At 35.2% G+C, this 18330-nt stretch overlaps 1 protein-coding gene across 4 annotated transcripts in view; it reads left to right on the top strand.

Moving 5' to 3' along the window:
- BBOX1 (gamma-butyrobetaine hydroxylase 1) overlaps window positions 1-18330 on the top strand; it is a 480949-nt gene that overhangs the window by 70830 nt on the left and 391789 nt on the right. The window lies entirely within an intron of this gene.

Raw genomic sequence — 18330 nt, 5'->3', positions numbered from 1 at the left:
GAAACAGTTTTGTTTGATTTTATCTCTGTGTGTTAAATTTAGGCACTTCCATGTAATTTCTTCGTAAGGATCAACTCATAATGATCCTTCTCAAAAGTAATGATATGATTTTTGGGAAGTGTGGCTCTGTCTGTTCATCCACTATTAAGCCATATATATGTCTTTCCCCAAGAGAAGTCTTATATCTCGATTTAAGGTTTCAGGCCTCAAGTAACTAACCAAACTTGTAAATCTTGCGTGAAATACAGCTAATGGGGGAGGAGGGGCTAAAAATCAAGTGGTGACTTTGTAAGATAGAACTAAATATTTAGTATTAAGAAGGCAAGATGTGATGGTGGACAGATTATAGTCTGGGAAAAATCGGGGTTCCTTTACAAGCTCTGTTCCACACTACAGGTTTGAGCAAAGTTATGAAAACTTTTGATCTAGTGTCAGCTATAAAATGAGAGTCATACTATGTAGTGTAGTTTTAAGGATTAAATAAGATAATGCTTATAAAGTTGCTGATACAGGAGCAGGCATAGGTGGAATTCAGTAAATGACAACTCAATAAATGGTCCCACTACTGAGGATATCAAGTTTATAAATGCACTGCTTATCTCACTTTGCTAAATTTTTAAGTGTTTATGTAGCAATTTGCATAAAACGAAGTCCATTTTTCCTTCAGGTAAGATTTATTTTTGGACTTTGGCTTTTGTTAATGATTGTTTTATCTAGTTTTAGATGTCACTACCAGTCTATACTAATGATCACAGATCAAAAGCATGAGATTTAGATTTAGCTGAACTTCTATGAGTTTCTGAATGACTAAGCTTCATTCCAGGGAATAGTCATTGAGTGCAAATGAAAAAAATAGCAATAATTGCTAGAAAAAAATGATATATTTTCCAGATTCCCTACAAAGGGAACCCCATCAGGCTAGAAGCATCCCTGTTAGCAGAAATCCTGTAAGCCAAAATAAATTGGGGGCCTACTTTCAGCATTCTTAAAGAAAAAAAAAATCCAATCCTCATACCCAAACCTGGCAGAGACATAATGAAAAAAGAAAACTTAAGGCCAATATCCCTGATAAACATAGACACAAAAATGCTCAAAAAAATACTAGCAGACTGAATCCAGCAGCACATCAAAAAGTTAATTCACCACGTTCAAGTGGCCTTTATTTCTAAGATGCAAGAACATACGCAGGTGCAACATACGCAAATCAATAAATGTGATTCCCCACATAAATAGAATCAAAAACAAAAATCATATGATCATCTTAATAGATGCAGAGAAAACCTTTGATAAAATCAAACATTCCTTCATGATAACAGTCCTTTTTTTTTTGAGTCTCACTCTGTTGCCCAGGCTGGAGTACAGTGGCGCCATCTCGGCTCACTGCAAGCTCTGTCTCCCAGGTTCACGCCATTCTCCTGCCTCAGCCTCCCGAGTATCTGGGACTACAGGTGCTTGTCACCACGCCTGGCTAATTTTTTTTTTTTTGTATTTTTAGTAGAGATGGGGTTTCACCGTGTTAGCCAGGATGGTCTTGATCTCCTGACCTTGTGATCTGCCCACGTTGGCCTCCCAAAGTGCTGGGATTACAGGCGTGAGCCACTGCACCCCGCCTTTAACACTCTTAACAGACTAGATATTGAAGGAACATACCTCAAAATAATAAGAAGCATCTATGACAAACCCACAGCCAACATTACACTGAATGGGCAAAAACTAGAACCATTCCCCTTCAGAATTGCAACAAGATAAGGATGCTCACCCTCATCATTCCTATTCAACATAGTACTGGAAGTCCTAACTAGAGCAATTAGACAAGAGAAAGAAATAAAAGGCATCACAATAGGAAAAGAAGGAGTCAAACCATTTCTGTTTCCTAAGGATATGATTCTATATATAGAAAACCCTAGCAACTCCACCAAAAGGCTTCTGGGACTGATAAACAAATTCAGTAAAGTTTCAGGATACAAAATTAATGTACAAATTCAATAGCATTTTTATACACCATTAACATTCTAGCGGATAACTAAATCAAGAACACAATCCCATTTACAATAGCCACAAAGAAAATTAAATACCCAGGAATTCATCTAACTAAGGAGGTGAAAGATCTCTACAAAGACAACTACTGAAATAAATCAGAGACAACACAAATAAATGGAAAAATACTCCATGCTCATGGATTAGAAGAATCAATATAGTTAAAATGGCCATACTACCCAAAGCAATTTACAGATTCAATGATATCCCTATCAAAATACCAATTTTATTTTTCACAAAATTAGAAAAACCTATTCTAAAATTCATTTGGAACCAAAACAGAGCCCAAATAGCCAAAGAAATCCTAAGCAAAAAATACTTTACTACAAGGCTACAATAATTAAAACAGAATGGTACTGCACAAAAAAAAAGACACAAAGACCAGTGAGAGAATCCAGATATAAACCCACACACCTACAACTATCTGATCTTCGACAAAATCAACATAAATAAGCAATGAAGGAAGGACACCCTATTCAACAAATGGTCCTGGGATAACTGACTAGCCATATGCAGAAGGATGAAACTGAACCCCTATCTCTTCCTGTATATGAAAAGTAACTCAAGATAAAGATTTAAATGTAAGACCTCATACATATATACCATGGAATACTACACAGCTTTAAAAAAAGAATGAAATAATGTCTTTGGTAGCAGCATGGATTGAGCTGGAGGCCATTATCCTAGGCAAATTAATGTGGGAACAGAAAACCAAATACCACATGTTCTTACTTACACGCGAGAGCTAAACATTGAGTATACATGGATACAAAGAAGGGAGCAATAGACACTAGGCCTACTTGAGGGTGGAGGGTGGGATGAGGACAAGGATTGAAAAACTACCCGTCAGGTATTATGCTGATTACCTGGGTGACAAAATTATCTGAACACCAAACCCCCGTTACATGCAATTTACCCATGTAACAAACCTGCACTTGTACCCCTTTAACTTAAAAGAAAATTTGGAAAGAAAAAAATAAAAACCTTATAACACCTCAAACTATAAAAATCCTAGAGGAAAACCTAAGAAATACCCTTCTCGACTTGGCTTTGGCAATAAATTTATGGCTAAGTCCCCCAAAAGCAACTGCAATGAAAACAAAAATGGGTAAGTAAGACCTCGTTAAACTAAAGAGCTTCTGCACAGCAAAATAAATTACCAGCTGCCTAAATTTAACACACAGAGATAAAATCAAACAAAACTGTTTCTATTATTAAGTATTATGAGGTCTGCTTGCTCTTCTTTTTCTTTTGTTTTCTGTCATATTAGTCTCTTCTCACACTGCTAATAAAGACCTACCAGAAACTGGGTAATTTATAAAAGAAAGAGATTTAATTGACTTAACAGTTCCACATGGCTGGGGAGGCATCACAATCATGGCAGAAGGCAAAAGAAGAGTAAATAGCCTACAGAATGGGAGAGAATATTCACAAACTCTACATCTGACAAAAGTCTAATATCCAGAATCTATGAGGAACATAAACAAATCAACAAGCGAGAAACAAAAAATTCAATTAAAAATGAGCAAAGGACATGAACAGATGCTTCTCGAAAGAAGACATACAAGTGGCCAAATACATATGAAAAAATGCTCAACATCGCTAATCATCAAAGAAATAAAGAAATGCAAATCAAAACCACAATGAGATATCATCTCACACTAGTGAGTATGATGATTATTAAAAAATCAAAAAACAACTGATGTGGGCAAGGCTGTGAAGTAAAGAAATACACTGTTGGTGGGAATGCAAACTAGTTCAGCCACTGTGGAAAGCAATTTGGAGATTTTCAAAGAACTTAAAATATAACTACTATTCGACCCAGCAATCCCACTACTGAGTATATGCCCAAAGGAAAACAATTCATTCTATCAGAAAGACACATCTACCAGTATGTTCATTGCAATGCTATTCGGAAACACATGGAATCAACCTAAGTGTCCATCAGCAGTGGATTGGATAAAGAAATGTACATGTACACCAAAGAATACCAGGCAGCCATAAAAAAGAAAAATAATGTCTTTTGCAGCTACATGGATGGAGTTGGAGGCCATTATCCTAAATGACCTAATGCAAGAACAGAAAACCAAATACCACATGTTCTTACTTATAAGTGGGAGCTAAACACTGGATACACATGAACATAAAAATGTGAACAATACACACTGCAGATAGCTAGATGGAAGAAGGAGGGAGGGGGTGTGGCCTGAGCAACCACTGCTGTGTATTATGCTTACTGCCTGGATGACAAGGCTCTTGGGATCCCAAGCCTCAACATCCTGCAATTTATCCATGTAACAAACCTGCACATGTACCCTTTAATCTCTAAGCTGAAAAAAAAAAATTCTCAACGATTTTTAGGATCTGAACTGTCTTGAATGACACCTTTCTATAAGTTGTTTCACATTTCATCTTCCTAGGCAACTGAAAGCTCACCCAGGAAGCATACTGTGCAATTTTCTTTCAAAGGCCAGACCATGAGAGAGAACCAACAGAAGAGAAAAGAGAAGAAAAGAAAAGAAATGCATGTTTTTGGATCACCTACTCTCTATGTGCCAGTCAAAAAGCTAAACACTGCACAACAGACCCAGGCATCACCTAGGACCTTCTTGCTTCTTGAAAATGGATTCTCAATTTTCTTTTTTAAGCTACTTATGTATATCGAGAGATATCACCACAATTTTGCATATTCTCAAGGGCCTATCTTTTCCATGGTCATCAGTACCTTCAGCCAAAATGTAAAACTAGAGAAAGAAGAGTTTGCTAATCTGGAAACCTCCTTTTAGGATATGATATTTAACATGCTGGCAAGGGCAACAGAGAATCATACAAATTCACTATCAGAATGGTTCCTAGAGAACTGAAAAGAAATGACCGATGTTGAGTGAGGTTGAAGTGCTTTGGTTACCATAGTAGGCGGCAGCAGTGGAGAAAGGGACTAATTGGCTCAAGGACTCCAGTTTAACCATGATACAAATAACAGACTGATGGACATTAAAAGACATTGTACAAAATTCCTGATCAGTATTCCTCAAAGCTGTCAAGATTATCATAAACAAGGAGAGTCTAAAAAACTTACTGTCCAGAGGAGTCTAAAGAGATATAATAACTAAATGTAATGTGGTAGCCTGGATGAGGTCCCAAAACAGAAAATGACATTAGATAAAACCTAAAAAAATTCAAATAAAGCATGGACTTCAGATAATAATAGCATATAAATATTGGTTCATTCATTGTAACAATTATATAATTATAATATAACAATAGAGGAAACTGCCTGGTGGACATATGGGAATCCTCACAAGGATTGTACCTTTTCTGTATATATATAAAACTATTCTAAATTTAAAAATTTTATTAAGAAAAAAATAGGCTCAGGTAAGTGAGCAAGCTAGACAGATATGTTATGTGATAAGCACAGGATTGGATTTTACCAACAGATCTGGAGGGTATACTATTCACCAAAACTAGCAGGAATTGCTGGAGAGAGAGGTATCAACATCTCTGAGATCAGATGGTTGGAGAGGCTGCCACAGAACTTGCCTTATTAATAGCAGTGATAATGAAGAGGCCATAAAGCAATGAATCTCAGTGGCAATAATTCACTGACAGAAACCAGATTGTCACCAGTTCTCTTAACAATTGGCAAGATCAGGGTGGCAGTCAAGGGGGCTTGACCAGTGAGAACTGGAGAGATGATAAGTAGAACACAGTATCCCTAAGGGGACTGATACCTGGAGATCTGAAGCAACACCATCCTCAAAGTCTAAATTACAGTGGATCCACTGGGTACATGAACTCACTGGTGATCATTTTCTCAGTCCATGGATGTATGCTCGTGATTGGTATTTTTGACAGTCGGAGTAACCCCCACACGATGTCCTTTACCTATGATGTAATTGCTAATATAATGAGGAAACCCAAGTGGAAACCTCTGAAACTGCCTCCCACCCCGGCCAAGGTAGTAAATCAAAAACACCACATCCTAGAGGAGATGATACAGAGAATAAAACATTAAGAGATTTAAAAAGAGCATGGGTGAAAGTCCTTAACATACTTCTATTTTATTTGCTTGTCTGGACTCCTGTAAAAACTAGATAGATGCTGGAGAATGATGTAAGATGCCACAAGCTCACTCAAGGAGTAGTGTCAGTCACAGGTATCATGCCAAATATGATATTTTCTCTACAGCCGATTGACATAATATGAGTTTGGGTACGTGTTATATGACCATTAATTTGGTGAATGTATTCCTTCCTATCCCATCAGGATAGAGGACCAGAAATAGTTGACATTCACAAAAATTGACACTATATTCAGTTTTACCCCAGGGTTATGTTAACTCTCCATCTCTCTATCATAACATGGTGAGGAGATCTGGGCTATCCCGACATCTTGCAGAATATCACATTGATCTAGTATATCACTGACATATACTGATTGGCCAGAATAAGCCAGAGCAGCTAGCAAGCAAAAGCCCATGTTGAGGCACAAGCACTGTAGAGGCAAGATACTCATATAAATATTTAGAGATCTACCACTTTAGTAAAACGTTTTAAAGGATCAGAAGTCAGGGATATGTCCGTTTATTCTCTTAAAGCGGAGGCTAAATTGTGCAGGTTGTATATTCCTGGAAGTTTTTTTTTTTTTTTTTTTCTGGAGGCAACCCATTTCACACCAGGAATACTTTTCTGATCCACGTATTGGCCATCATGAAAAAAAATGTCAGCTTTGATGGTGGACCGGAGACAGACAACATTCTGCAGCAGATCTAAGCTTCAGTACAAGCAGGACTGCCAATTTGGCCACATGATCTCAAAAAATCTTTAGTGATGGAGATGTCACTGGTGAAGAAAGATGCCTTGAGGAATTTATGCCAGGCCCTAGTGAGAGATTCAATGGGTAGACTTTTGGATTCTGGACTCTGGTAGAGATGAAAGCTTGGCCACTGAGACCAAGTGACCATATGTCCAGAACTCCCCATTATATATATGGTGGGTCATGTTGGACCCACCAAATCTTACAGCCAGGCAGTAGTTCTAGCAGGAATCCATTATAAAATGGACATTTTTCTTTCTGGATTGAGCATAAGCAGGACAAAACTTGACTTAAGGACAGAGCAGCTTAGTATGTAAATGGAAGATAAAACTAGACAATGGTTGTCATGCCACCTCACTCAGGGAGGCCTCCAGATGTAAGTAGATCAGTAAGGCACTTGATGAAATTGAATGAATGAATGAAAAGAGACAATGGTTGCAATGCCGCCTCATTCAGGGAGGCCTCCAATATAAGTAGTTCAGTAAGGCACTTGATGGCAAATTGATTATTTTGGGCCACTTCCAACTTAGCCTAGTGATTCGTTTTAAGAAAAATGGGCATTTAATCCAAGAGCAGATTTGTATTTCCCGGCCAAAGAACCTCAAACAGCACACCAGCCCCTGCCCCCACCTAAAAAACAAAAAACAAACAAACAAACAAAAAACAAACAAAAACAAACTACTGCCTTCTTTTTTTGATTTACACATGTAAGAAATTGCACTTGGGCTTTTAATGTGGAGCAGGCTTTACATTGGGGCTGTTTACATCACTGCAAAGCAAATGATTTAAAACTAAATACTAGCCATCCCCATTCTTCCTATTTATTTTATTTGTTTGTTTATATTTTGCTATTTTTGTTAGTCATCCTCTCCCCTTTCTTTGCCTTTTTCTTCTCTAGCTTTTTTCTCCTCAGGAGAAAAATACATCAACCATTTAATCAAGTACAAGTTTTTCGATTTTCATTTCCAGAGTAAATCAGCTCTGTGTAGTTTCTGCCTAATTCTGTTCTGTGCCTCCCTTTGACCTCTCTTGATTACTAAAAAATGTAGAGAAAGCTTTGAGTTAATTCTATTACAGTCTCACTCCTTGTTTGATATGGGAGTAAGAGTGTTTGATCTTTGAGATACAGATATCATAAAATTCAGACTGATACTGCTGCGAACAAAACCTTTGAACGCCATTTTTTAGGATATACACATTAATATAAAATTTAACTATCTGCTACTCTGATTTCAGATTTAGATGTACCTTGATATCCACACTGTCTAAAAGATAGCACTGTAAAATCTAGGCATAAATTTATTTGAGAAAGAGTCAATATTTGCTATAATAGCTACATTTCAAAGTCACCCAGTAAAAGAAAAAAACCCATGGTTGGGGTTTGGGAGAACTGGTTCAACTCTCACCAACGAGCTAGTGTCTTGGCTTCATCTTCTACAAAATGAAAGTGAATACATAATAATGTCTGTACACTTTCTGCCTCATGAAGATGGTATGATACTTAAATGATAGAATTAATTAAAAATGAGAAATAATTTAGAAGGATTTTAGTTTATTAAATGAGACTTGAATAGGACTTCCATCATCAAAGATATTATACACACACGCGTATACATGTGCATATTACAGCATATTACATGTATATGTAACTTCTATGTTCAGATTTATTGATGGTGAAAGTTTTTTGGAAGCTGTAGCTCTATATTAGGAAATAACAAACTGTGACCCTCATAGGATTTTCCTGTTCGTATAAATAAGGTTTTATTAGAACACAGCCATGCCTAATCAGTTACTATTGTTTCTAGTTGCTTTCCTGCTACAATGGCAACAGAGACTCTTTGGCCCACAAAACCTAAAATATTCACTGTCTATTTCTTTACAGAAAAGGTTGTCATCTCCTGCTCTAGGTGCTAGATAGGCAAGATGTATGCTATATAAGAAATATATGTATGTGTATATATATATATATACACAAACATATACATATATAAATACATTTATATAGATATATATGAACTTTAGTATAATCTTAAAATCTGCAATGTGAAGTGGAATATTCATGCAATTTTCCTGATCATTTAGGCCAAAAACAAGTTCTTTTCATCATGTCATTATTTTGGATGAGGGAGTTATAAGAACTTAGTGAACCAGACAATTGCCTTTGTCTCTACTTTATTTCTGCTGCTCATGAATTGTTGGATTAGGGACTTTTCAAAAAATATTTACAAGTCTCTCTCTATATATCTCTCCCAGAAACTGCAGAAAGCACAAGAAACCATTCTTCTGCTTCCATGTAACTTCAAATATTTACTGTGAAGTTTTGGGAACGTATATATGTGTGTCTATATCCACCATCACACATTTATTTAGAAGATGACGACCTCTTTTTGCAGTGAATGTGACTATTATGACCAGGCTTGTGTTTTTGCTGGAGCTTAAGAATGAATGAGGATATTAGTCATCAAAGAAGTATAGAAAATCCATCCCCTGATCACACTTTACAAAAAGGAGTTCGTTATTAGTTGCTTCTTTATCCAACAGGTTATAACCTGATGAAAGACCTTTAATGTTCATTAACACAGAAAAGGGAATTTGCATTTCACAAATAATTCAAAGTTATACAACTTGTAGATTTTAGATTACATTAAAAATTGATCAGAAACAAAAAATAAGACTAATATGTTCATGTTTACACTTGGGAATTAAAATGTAAGCATTAGACGAACCTAACAATTTTCTGATATTTAAACTCACCAGAATTCAGGCTTTAGCTAAGAGCAATGGTTATATACAAGAAAAAGTATTATATAAGGAACGTGCAGTACAGTGATCTAGTGGGCCAGATTTTGGCTCATCAACCTCTATGATATGGACCATTCATAGAAATAGCTAATTACAATTTAAAGATTTGTTGTGAGGTTCAAATGAGATTGGATCCATCAGCAGGTTTTAAATATTGGATTCAGTCAAGCATAACAGAAATGTAACAGAACCACATCTTGTTGTGTGCTAATATGTATGGAGTAGCCAGAACACATGAGTTCACCACTTTGGGCAAGTTACTTAGCCTCTTTGGGACTTTCCTCATGTGTAAAACAGAAACAGTAGTAACCACAGCCAATATTTATGAGGTTTACATAAGATAATATATGCAAACTGCTTAGCCCAATGTCTGATACATGATAAGTATTTAACAAATGTTAGTTATAATAATAATTATTATTATACAAGCCCTCTATGTTACACTTAGATACTATTTTGCTTAATTAGTGGTTTATGTTGTGACTCTCCTATACCAACATCAACTGATGTTGTTCCTGAGAGTTTGGTTAGATCCTGGAAAATTGATATCTTGTGGGAAATTAAATATATCATTGTGGCCAAGAAAGTTATAAATTGGTTTTCAAAAAATTTTTTTAAATTTCATACTCCATGGTAAAAAAATATATTATTATATATATTATAATATATTATATATATTATATATTATAATATATTATATATATTATATTATAATATATAATATATATTAGACATAAATTATTTACATACACTATATATGACATAGATTATTTACATATACTAATATGCAAATTGTAAAGCATATTCAAATATAAACATTTAGAAGATTATATAATATATAGTGTGATATTAGATATGTGATAGATATTAAATATATGTACTATATATTTTGTATTATATTTAAATATTATAAAATTAGGATACTTATATATAGATGGAGAGATGGATGCCCTAATATTTTTTCCTATATCCCAATAGGTTCATCAGTGAAAACAGCATTTCTTTGAGGTGGAGTCTCACTCTTTTGCCTGGGCGGGAGTGCGGTGGCGCTGTCTGGGTTCACTGCAAGCTCCGCCTCCCGGATTCATGCCATTCTCCTGCTTCAGCCTCCCGAGCAGCTGGGACTAAAATAGCATTTCTTTACAGACCATTGTGCCAGGCATTCAGAAGTAGGTTGGGAAAGAAAGCCATGGGTACAACTGATTGTGTTTGGGGGTTTCAAAATGTGTTGATTAACTAGCATGTACTTCATAAATACAAATAATAGTAGTCATAATTAATAAGTTTTCAATGTAAAGTATATTCCAGGCACAGTGCTATGCAAATTGCATATTCTTTCATGCAATACATACAACCACCCTTTGAGGTAGATAAAATTGTATAATTCATTTTACAGATACAGAACATGAGAGTAAGAAGGTTAAGTAACTTGACCTAAATTACTATCTAAGAAATAAATAGGATGACACTTTGCAACCATATCTTCCTCCCATGACCAGTGCCCTTTTCCTTGGTAAGGTCATAATAATGATTACTACTATCTGCATTAATATTAAATGCTATATCTATTGAGCAACTGTTATTTGCCCTCACTGTGCTAGGTGTTGCTCATGGGTATAGATAAAACATTTGTTCAGCAAACTCCTTTGATAAGTAAGCCATTTCAGAGAAGGTGAAACTATAAGAGTAAATGCTAGTATACTTTGAAGGGTGAAACAACGAACGGAAAAAAATCCCTTAATATAGGAATTTTAAGTGGGAATATCTAACGTTTAGTTGGAGATTTTTTTTAAAGTATTGACATGTAACACATCTTTTGTTCTTCCACATATTCAGTGATCTTCACTACACACTTGAATGTTTTGTGTTTACTTAATCTCTCTTTCAATCACCTCTCATCCTTCTTTCTCTCGCTTTTTCTGATATTCAAGGACGGGGCCCTATTTTCTGATAAAACCATTATAAAATTCAGAAGGGTGTGGGAACGGAAGTCTTCATAATCCTAAACAAATTCAGAAAAAGCAAAAATCTCATGACCAGAATTGAACATGAGAGTGTAAAATTCAGTTTCACCTGAGGAAGGATTTGAAATTCTAGGAAGTATACGATGGAGCTCCCATGTAATCTTATCTAGATCTGGATGGTTAGAAAATGTCATGCCATTTACTTTTCATAACCTGTGAGGTGGCTGCTGCTATCTTGACCACGTTGTACATCAAAGTCTGGGCACGAAGATGAGTATGGGTTCACCAAGAGTTCATGTATCTTTGACCAGATTGTCTGCCTAAAGATAACCAAAGAGAAAACCACCTGTACTTTCATGGAATGAGGTCAGGTTATTAAAAAGTGCCCTGGGAAGTGGAGCATCTCTGAGATATCTCTATTAAAGTTATAAGTCCTCTCATCATCATCCTATATAATGGAAATTCAAGCTAATGTTTACTGCTCACTTTGTGAGCGTCAGGGGCAGGTCTAAGAACTTCACATCTATCATGTATTTTAATTTTCCTAACAACACTTTGAGAAAGTACTATTACTATTTTTAGCTTACAGATTGGGAATCTGGGTACAGAGATAATAAGTTGTCCAAGGACACAAAATTATTAAAAACTGACTTTGAAATTCATACCTAGAAAACTTGACTTCAATTCTTATATGAGTGAACACTATTATTTATACTCCCTTTTCTTTCTGAAGGGAGGAGAGATAATAATAGGAATTTATACATTACATACATGTGAAACTTTAAAACATCTAATAGATGCCATTTATTGAATAATTATGATGCATCATGCTAACTAATAGGTACACATTTATTTTTATTTTTATGTTTTATTCAATGTTATCAACACTTTTCAAGATAGCATTAATTTTACCATTTTATTGTCAGGAAACTGAGCTTCAGAAGGATGAGGTAACTTGGTTAGGGTCACGCAGCTGGCATCAGAAGTCAGATTCCAATTCAGGTCTGTAGGACCCTTTCAACTTACATTGTTTCCATAAAGCAATGCTGTATGTTTAGTTTCTATGAGTAATCTTATCTAGTAGAAAATAGTTTGAGCACATTCTTCCTCTTTAATATTTGAGAGGATGCATTCTGCATAAGAAATGCAGCTATTGGATGAGGATTTTTGCCTTCTAATACCTTGGGAGTGGCAGTGGGCATTATGCCCAGTCCAAAGGCATCACAGAGACCTTGTAGTGTTGGAAGTCAGAGGACCCTCCACAACAAACACCATACAATATGCCTGAGATTAGACTCTCCATATCTTCTCTTTAAAAAGCAAAAAAGAATTCTAGAGTATTTCAAGAGAAAGAGAAAATTATTGCAAAATATCAAGTGAGGTTTTATGATCAAATGAGAGTAATATCCTTGTTTTCCTCTTACATGTTCAAACACTCATTCTCTTGCAAGGTCACTTTTTAGTCTGTTTTCTAAGCATGGTACCTTCCCAGAATTTCACCTTTAATCCTGTTTCATGGTTACTGTGGGAGTGAATATTGTTCTTTCTCTTCTACTCTTCATTTCCCTTCCCAAAAGAGCTCCACTTTTCACAATCCTAGAATTTGAATAGGATTGATATCCGTATCTCCTGAGTGAGAAGAAGCCCTTGTAGGCCTTCACCAATAAGCATAATTTCATCCTACTTTCTGGCTATACCGACTGGTTCACAAGGGCATGCATTAAGTCTGCTTTAAAGGAGTCGGCACATCATATTTCTTAAGCCCAAATAATTGATAATGGATAAGCACACAATTTAAATTGTTCAATGAGCAAATCTTTGGAAGACAGAGCAGGAACTAAATTTAAAATAATAAATTTCAGGGCCAAATATCAACTAGACCTACCCTAGTTTTGTACATTTCAATTATGTGAATCAATAAACTACAGAATTTGAATTTCGCTTTCTGTTACTTGAAGTTGAAAGCTTCTTAAGTGACCTTATATAATTTCCCTCTGAGGAATGGAATTCACTTTCTACTTATCTAATCTTTTAGCTTTTCTGAGGTTCTCTATGTAAAACAATATATTCACAGAATAAAATTAAATAGTGTATTAAAGCTTTTAGCATTGTGACTGGGTACATAATCAGTACTCAACGTATAGTGTCTATTATTGTTATTGTTACAACTATTTAAATTCGTTCACCCTTTATCTTCATCTCAGACTCTAGAGCTTCAGTCAAAAATGTATCACTGTGTGTTGCACATCTTTCTATTAGACTCTGTATTTCTAAAAATAAGGACTATACCTTTATGCAGAATGTCAAAAAATACCTTAAATAAAAAAGCCGTCATTATGTATTGACTCTTCTATATGCCTTGACCATGCGCAAGGTATGTTAATCAGTGTATCTCCTTATTTTTTCTATCCACTCTGAAAAATAGGTTATCGCTCTTCTTATTTCACAGGTGAGAAAATTAAGACTGAGAAAGTTGTTCTACTTTCCCAAGATCATACACTTAACACAAATCCAGATTTACATAATTCCAAAGCTCATGACCTTTTCACTAGGACTTATTATTTTCTTGGACACAAGCTTTCTTCCAATTGTCATATAACGAATATGTTTTTATGTTGCCCAATATGTGTGTTTGTTTCTCCATTCAATTTTAAACTGTCATTAAGGTAATTTCTTTATCTCTTTTTGCTCACAAGGGTATTATTTAATAAGCCCCATATGTCTCAAAAAAAAAAAAGCCCCATAAAATTCTCCCTTGCTAAATGAAATGTTCTTTCTATTTTAGAAGCTGTACAGAGTCGGTTGGGATTGATGGCTGGGATGTAACAAAAATGAAACATGCCAAGACTTTGTAGTGGCTTTGCCTATAAAAGCAGTAATCCACCAACGCGTTATTATGGAGTACCTGATTATCATTATGACAGAAATATGGAGCCCAAACATCTTACTTTAATGAGCCTTCCTCATTTGGAGAACTTACTTTGACTTGGGTTTGTTCAAAAATACTTTGCTCTTTTGAGACCACGGTACCTAATTTAGCAGCTCATTATACTTTACTGTAAATGACATTGTGTTCTTATTTCTAAATGTTATTTCCATCAGCACTTGATCTCCTACACATTTGACTTGCATGAGTTTTCTAATATTTCCTTAGATACACAATATTATCTGCATGACAAATTTAGGTAACTTCTTGTAACAGATTCAGTTAAGCTTCATGATGTAGCTTTATTACAATCAAGGTCAAACACTGGCTCACAAGTTTTCATATCATAGTAAAAATCTAAAAGAAAATTTCATTTTTTTTCTGTCTCACTTCTCTTCTCCTAATCACCCTATCTATAAATTCTTAATTTGATCAAGCCCATCACTAAAATAAATGCAAAATAATCAATTGTATATTTGTGTATCAAGGGAATATTGTCTGGAATTATTTTTGGCAGAGGAAGGAATGTTAAATTATCCATCAAAACTACCTGATATGGGAAAATGTGGACATTAGCTATTCTTCAATTACTATTAGCTTTGGTATTTCTTTTTGTGTGTGTATCTGTGTCTAATGGGATGGGGGTGGAGGGCGTCAAGAATGAGAGAGAGAATCTTGTTGCAGAGAAAAATAATTTTCACCTGAAACACATACAATTAAGAGGTTATCCTCTCAATTAAGTAATCCAAGATTACTTAAAAGTTTATCTAGTAATCTATCTGGTTTTATTGCATGATGCTGTGGCTTAATAGTCAGGTTGTTCACTTTTGACATTACTGCCAGAAAGTTTAGACCAAAATTTCTGGCTTACACCCATATTAAATGTGTTGCTTATTATAGTTTGAAGAATTAGCCTTTTTTATGTTTCTATCTCACATCTACTCTTTTACAGTATTTCTTTATTTCTTTGCCCACATTTAACCTAGGCTAATTTATGATATTTTATTGTGCTGCACAAGTCACTTAATAAGCCTTCTGAAATTCTTTCTAGAACAAGGTGGAATATAATACATAGACAGTCAATGTGAAGATCCTGAAATCCTGAGTAATTATCCCATATACCAATTTCATCCTTTTTAAAAATAGACACAACCAAGTAATGGTGTGTGCTTACTGTCTGCCAGGAGCCAGAAGTAGACTGGATGTGAACCTCAGCTGTTAGGCTGAGATATCCTTCTAACTTACTTTGACTCTTACTCTGAAATCTCTTAAACTCACCTCACCTTCTGCATCCCAAGGGCATTCATTATGGTTCTTTCTCTCACATTTATAAACCTTTGCATCATGCATTCTAATTTACAAAGCATTTTACAGTGCCTGTTAACCAATCTCTCTACCTCAGGTGCCCATCCATTCTAATCCATCCTGCACACCTATACAGTGTAATTTTCTTAAAATACTATTTTCATCTTGCTCAAGAACCCCTATCTGTCATTTTAAGGTGAAACATCTCTGTCTAAAACTTCAACAACTTTCAGTAGCTAGCATCATCTTACTTCTACAAATAATTCCTCTCTTTAATTTTCAGCATGAATCTTCCTCTTCAGTAGTTGCCCTAATTTTTCTCCAGCAGTGCTGCCTTTTTTTCTGCTTCCATATGTAGTTTATGTAGTTTCTATCACCTTGAACACCAGCCTACTTTTCTCCTCCAATTAAAATCCTATTCAATTTTAAAGACTCGATTAATCTACAGTTCTTTCACAAAGGTTCTGAATCTCAGAGACTGTTCCTAACTATACTTGTTTTATTTTTTTATCATTTTCTCTAACTAGATTATGTGTTTCTTAATGATAGGCATGATATTGCATCATCTCTTGGGTCTTCCATGTTAGTAAGCCCAGCATTGAGAGTTAGTATAAAATTAGTAGAAACTTATTGAGCCTCAATCACTCCAAACAATTATCAAGTACTCAGGCAGAGGCCATATATTTTAGAATTAGTAAAATGAAAGACCTACGAAACCCCAGAAACTCTTTAATGGCCTGACTTCCACTCAAGCATTTCAAGATAATACTGAATCAAATTTGTAGTACAATCAGAGTCCCCAACACTCTAGATAGATGAAGATATTCATGGGCTTTGCTCAGTTACCATAAACTGTAATGCAATATGGTCATGAGGAAGTATTTCCATAAAACACTGTCAAAAATAATGAATTTGGGTTTTTTAATTCCCTTTTTTCCATTACTATTACTGATAACTGAGGCAAGAATCAACAGTGTATGCTGAAAGCAATGGGTGAAATTCTCTGATGGACTCAGGATTAGAATATTTCTCTGGTCTCAAAATGTCTCACCACAGATTATTAATTACTTATGAATAAAAAAATGACAACTATATAGTGTAAAAACTTGGTAAACACCACTAGTCAAGTAATCAAAGCTAACATTACCAATTCGCTACAGGCCAACCTGATACCACATGCATGCCCCATGATGGAGTGCACTAAAATGACACAGCATCATTCATGTGGTATTTCTGCCAAAAATGCATCACCTGAATCTAATCATGAGGGAAAAAAAATCAGAAAATCCCATATTGAGGGACCTTCTGTAGAAACTGTCCTATACTCTTCAAAAATGTCAGTTTCATAGCAGAGAAAGGAGATTGAAGAAGAATGAAAACAAAATGCAATGACTGATCCTGGGTGGGATTTGTTTTTCTATGAAGGATAGTTTGGGAAGAACTATTGAAATATGTATATTAGATGATAGTATTGTATCATTGTTAATTTCCTAAACTTGCTAGTTGCACTGTGATTATAAATGAATATCCTTGTTCTTAGAAGCTACATTCTGAATTATGAAGGGTCATAATGTCTGTCATTTGTTTAAAATTTCATAAATAATTATTATGATATTCATCTATGTGTAGCTATAAATATAGACATATTGAGAGAAATCTCATGATGTCATAATTAAAGGCAATATAAGTTTCATTGTACTAATTCTTGTGAGCCTTGTTTAACTCATCATTGTGGTAGCCAAAATAGTAGCCCCCTAAAAATGTCCACATTCTATGTGAATATGTTAAGGTACATGGCAAAGAGTAATTAAGATGGCTGATGGAATTAAGATGGTAAATTAAACTGGAGATAGGCAAATTATCCTAGATTATCCCAGAGGGTTTTATGGAATCACTGGAGTCCTTATAAAAGCGGAAGAGGTACGCAGAACAGGGAGAAAAGGAGTGATGGTAACATGGGAAGGACTTAGCCTGACATCAGTGGCTTTGAAGATGGAGAAAGGGCCCACTAGCCAAGGAATGCAGATTGGCTCTAGAAGTTGGAAAAGGCAAGGAAATAGATTCTTCTCTGGAGCCTCTAGAAGGAATGTGACCTGCGACATGCTGATTTTAGCTTAGTGGGACCAATTTCAGACTTTTGACCTAGAGAATTGTGAGATAATAAATTTATTATCTAAGCCACTAAGTTTCTTGAAGTTCTTACAGCAGCAATAGAAAACTGATACACTCCTTTTTTTCTGTAAAATTAAAGATTGAAAAAAAAAGCAGCGTATGTGTAGAATGTTTTTTAAGAACCCCAGCTCTAGAGGCAGGCTATTGAATTGGGGAGGTAAAAGGTTGTCTAAAGGGTTTGTAATTTTTCGGAAACTTGATTTTTAACACAAATGAAGACGAAGAACTATTCTCAGAGTAGTACAACTACAAATCAACACAAAATAGAAATAAAATGGAATCAACAGAAAATGAGACAGGAAGAGA

Source organism: Hylobates moloch, unplaced genomic scaffold (assembly GCF_009828535.3).
Source record: "Hylobates moloch isolate HMO894 unplaced genomic scaffold, HMol_V3 SCAFFOLD_11, whole genome shotgun sequence".
Classification (NCBI taxonomy): Eukaryota; Metazoa; Chordata; class Mammalia; order Primates; family Hylobatidae; genus Hylobates; species Hylobates moloch.
Note: the sequence above shows the minus strand (reverse complement) of the source record. Positions and strands in the feature narration are given on the sequence as shown.